Genomic DNA, 4,412 nt, shown 5'->3' with positions numbered 1-4,412 from the left:
TCCCCATCCCCAAATTCCCCTCCCCAAATCCTCATCCCCAAAATTCCCCTCCCCAAATTCCCCTCCCCAAAATCCCCATCCCCAAATTCCCCATCCCCAAATCCTCATCCCCAAATCCCCCTCCCAAACCCCCCTCCCCAAAATCCCCTCCCCGAAATCCAGGGGGGTTTCCTCGCCTCCCCCCGGCCCCTCCATCCCAAATTTTCCCCCCCACGCCACAAATGGGCTGGAAATGCCCCAAAGCAGCCGCAGAATTTGCAGCCCGGCCTCGGGATGTGCCAAAACGCGGCAAAACCGCCCCAAACCAAGAACCCGACGGAGCCCGGGCTGAACTGCGAATGTTCCGAATTCCTTCCTCTGTGCACGACCCCCGTTTTTTGTTTTGTTTGGTTTTTTTGTTTTTAAATTTTATTTTTTATTTCTTTTCCCCGGCCGCGCTCAGCCCGGGGGCGAAGAGGAGGGAGGGGAGGAAGATTTATTTCGGTTCTTTATTTCCCTGCTCAGCTCCGGGTTTTCCTCGCCGCCCATCCCGGAGCAGCTGCGGCTCCCGGCTCCTCATTAATTTCATTAATCCCCTAATTAGCGCCGGGGTCTCGCGCCGCTTCCGGGGGGGGATCCAGCGGGAAGCTCGGCCCCGCATTTTTTGGCTTTCCCCCTTTTCCCGACCCCAAACCCAACGGGAATTCGGGGTGGCTCAGGCAGCCGCGGCCCCCCCGCGCGGCGGTTTTGGGGTTTTTTGGGGCGGTTTTGGGGTTTTTTGGGGTTCCCCCAGCGCAGCAGCGGCGCCCCAAACCCGGCGCTTCACCCCCCGGGTTGATCCCGCGGCCCTGGAGCGGAAAATTCGGGAATTCGGGGATTTTCCGCCGACCCTTCTTTGTTCCCGCGCGCACCTGAGGGCATCCCGGCGCGTTGCCATGGCGACGGGGATGTCGCGTTGCCGTGGCAACGGGAATGTCGCATTCCCGCGGGATGCGGGCCGGGAATGGCGCTGGGAGGCGCCTCCCGAGCGGATCCCATAAAAACCCGAACCGGGGAGAAATAAAGGGCAAAAAACCGGGCTGGGAACGGGTGGGGAAGAGCTCGTATGCAAATGAGCTGCGGTCTAATTGCGGACTTTAATTGGGGGGGCAGCGGCAGAGCCCCGGCACCCGCCGTGCCCAGGGGGGTTCATTAGCGCCAGGCCCTAATGAGCTGAGCAAAAACCCCATTTCTGACCCCAAAAATCGCCGTCTGGGGGGTCCGTGGGGCTGGGGCCATGAGGGGGGATCGGGGGGATCCGGGATTTGGGGGATCGGGGGGATCGGGGGGATCCGGGATCTGGGGGACTGCTGGGATTGGCGGGCACAGCCGTGAGGTGGCAGCGCGGGATTGGTCGGGAGAAGAGCTGGCAGAGCGGGATTGGCTGAGGGGCTGCGGGATTGGGAACGGGATGGGAATGGGAATGGGGATTGGGAATGGGAATGGGATGGGATTGAGAATGGGATTGGGAATTTGGATAGGAATGGGATGGGAATGGGAATGGGATTGGAAATTTGGATAGGAATGGGATGGGAATGGGAATGGGAACAGGATTGGGAATGGGGACTGGGATGGGAATGGGGATTGGGATGGGAATGGAAAGGGATAAGATAGGATGGGGGTGCATGAGTGACCCCATGAGTGACCCCATGAGTGACCCCTCAAGGGGACAGGGATGAAGTCCCCGTGTCCCCCCCACTGACCCCAACCCCACGCCTGGGGACCCCACTCGGGCCCCCTCCCCTCAGGATCCCCAAATCCCCAAATCCCCCATCATTCCCAGAAATCCCCCTGGATTTGGGGCCATTCTCAGATCTCTCTTCTGGATTTGGGGTCAATCCCACATCTCCCCCTCTGGATTTGGGATCATTCCCAGATCCCCCCCGGGTTTGGGGTCTCCCTGGATTTGGGGTCATTCCCAGATCCCCCCCTGGATTTGGGGGTCATTCCCATATCCTCCCTGGGTTTGGGGGTCTCCCTGGGTTTGGGGTCGTTTCCAGATCTCCCCCTGGGTTTGGGATCATTCCCAGACCCCCTGGCTCCGGGGTCTCCCTGGGTTTGGGGTCGTTCCCAGACCCCCCGGCTCCGGGGTCTCCCTGGGTTTGGGATCATTCCCAGATCCCCCCCTGGGTTTGGGGTCGTTCCCAGACCCCCCGGCCGCGGGGTCCCGGCCGTGCCCCGGCCCGGTCCTGCCCCGGTTCCGCTCCGTCCCGGCAGGCCGGGGCTCGAGCGGGGCTTTTCTCTTTCATCACCGAGCCAGACAAGGCTCCTTTGTCAGGGCCCCCCCGCGCCGCCAGCCCGGGACGTTAATTACCGTAATTAGCGCCGCGGCCGCTGACGCTCTGCACCCTGCCATTTGGGGAGCGGCGCCCGCCGAGCTTCTCCCGCGCTGCTTCCTCCTCCTCCTCCTCCTCCTGATGGCCCCAGGGGGGAACACCCCGATCCCAGCGCGGCCCCAAAGCCCGGCCTCGCTGATTCCACGGCTTGGGCTGAGCTGGAGCTTTTTGGCAGCTTTGGGGAATTTTTGGGGAGGTTTTGGGAGCTCTCTGGGAGTTGTTTGGGAGCTTTTGGGAATTTTTTGGGAGCTCCTTGGGAGCTTTTCAGGAACTCTTTGGGAGCTCTTTGGGAGTTTTTTGGGGCCTTTCTGGGAGATCTTTGGGAGTTTTTTTGGGCCTTTCTGGGAGATCTTTGGGAGTTTTTTGGGACTTCTTTGGGTGTTCTTTGGGAGCTCCTTGGGAGCTCTTCAGGAGATTTTTGGGATCTTTTTTGGGAGCTCTTTGGGACCATTTCAGGAGCTCTTTGGGCACTTTCTGGGAGCTCTTTGGGAGCTCTCTGGGCGCTTTTGGGGCACCGCTGGCGTGCCAGCGATGCCAGCGCGGCTCCGGGCACGCCCTCGGTGCCCGCCCCACGCCCGGCACCGCCCGAGCGCGGCTTTGGAGGAGCCGCCGCCGGTCCCGGCGGATTTTGGCTCCGTTCCCTCCCCTGGTCCCTGCCCGGCATCGCCCGCGCGGCGCTCCCGGCGAGGGCAGGGCCGCGCCCGGGCTGCTGCCCCGTGCCAGGAGAATTCCAGCTGGGAATGGCACCGGGATGGTGCCCCGTGCCAGGAGAATTCCCCCAAACCTTGTGGGGTTCATAAGCCACGATCCCAACCCTCCGTCCTTCCCAAAAAATGGCTTTGAGGGAAAGGCTGGCCCTGGCTTGGAGGACTGGGGATGTTTCCCCCAAATCTGGATGACCCAAAAGGACCAGGAGAGGTTTCCCAGGAATCCCCAAAGCCTGGGCGACCCCAAAAGGACCAGGAGAGGTTTCCCAGGAATCCCCAAATCTGGATGACCCAAAAGGACCAGGAGAGGTTTCCCAGGAATCCCCAGATCGCCCTCCCAGCCTGGTTTGACCCCAAACCCTTCTGGGAGGGACCAAAAGTCCCCAAAGTCCCCAAGGCCACCCTGGGGTCCCTGAGAGCCCCGAGCTCCCTCTGTCCCGGGAATCCTGGAATCCCAGAGCCGGGATTTTCTGGGATATTTCTGGGGATATTTCTGGGATGTTTGTGGCTCTCAGAGGAACCCCAAATCTGGGGTTTTCTGGAATGTTTGGGGCTCTCAGGAGCTGGAATTTTCCGGGATGTTTGGGGCTCTCAGTAGCTGGAATTTTCCAGGATGTTTGGGGCTCTCAGGAGCTGGAATTTTCCGGGATGTTTGGCGCTCTCAGGAGCTGGAATTTTCCGGGATGTTTGGGGCTCTCCGAGGGTTGGCACAGCCGGGGAGGGGCCGGAGCTTTGTCCTTGTCCCTGGCTGAGGTGACGCTCGGTGACACCCGGGGTGACAATCCCGGCCTTGGGAGCATCCTCCCCATTCCAGGCGCTTCCAGAGGCGATTCCCGGCCCAGCAGGGAATTCTCATCCCGGATCCCGCCCTGCCTGCCCGGGCAGGTCCCGCCTGAGTCACCCCAAATCCCCGGGATCCGATCCCAGAGATCCCAAATTGGATCCGGGGCTGCTCCTCCTCCCCCGGCCCTGGAGGGAGCTTGGGAATGGCCTAGAATCCAAGAAAAATTATAAAATAAAAAATTAAAAATCAGGAAAAGGGGAAATGGGGGAAAAGGGGAAAGGAAGGGGAAATTAAAGGGGAAGAAATTGAAAAAAGGGAAATAAAGGGGAAAATATGAGAAAGAAATGGAAAGAAAAGGGGAAAAAACAGGGAAAGGGGAGAAGCCAAGAGAAATCAGGAACAAAATCCAAGGTGTGAAGGAGGAGCCGGATCCAGAATTCCCACAGGAATTCCTGCAGCGGGACAAACGAGGGGACAGAGGGACCCCACGGGAAAGGCCCCCCCGAGCCCCGGGAATTCCGGGACAATTCCAGCGGCTCCGGCAGCGGAGGAACGGAACGGGAGCGA

This window comes from Pyrgilauda ruficollis, unplaced genomic scaffold (assembly GCF_017590135.1).
Source record: "Pyrgilauda ruficollis isolate IOZ18807 unplaced genomic scaffold, ASM1759013v1 scaffold426, whole genome shotgun sequence".
In the NCBI taxonomy this organism is placed as follows: domain Eukaryota; kingdom Metazoa; phylum Chordata; class Aves; order Passeriformes; family Passeridae; genus Pyrgilauda; species Pyrgilauda ruficollis.
Note: the sequence above shows the minus strand (reverse complement) of the source record.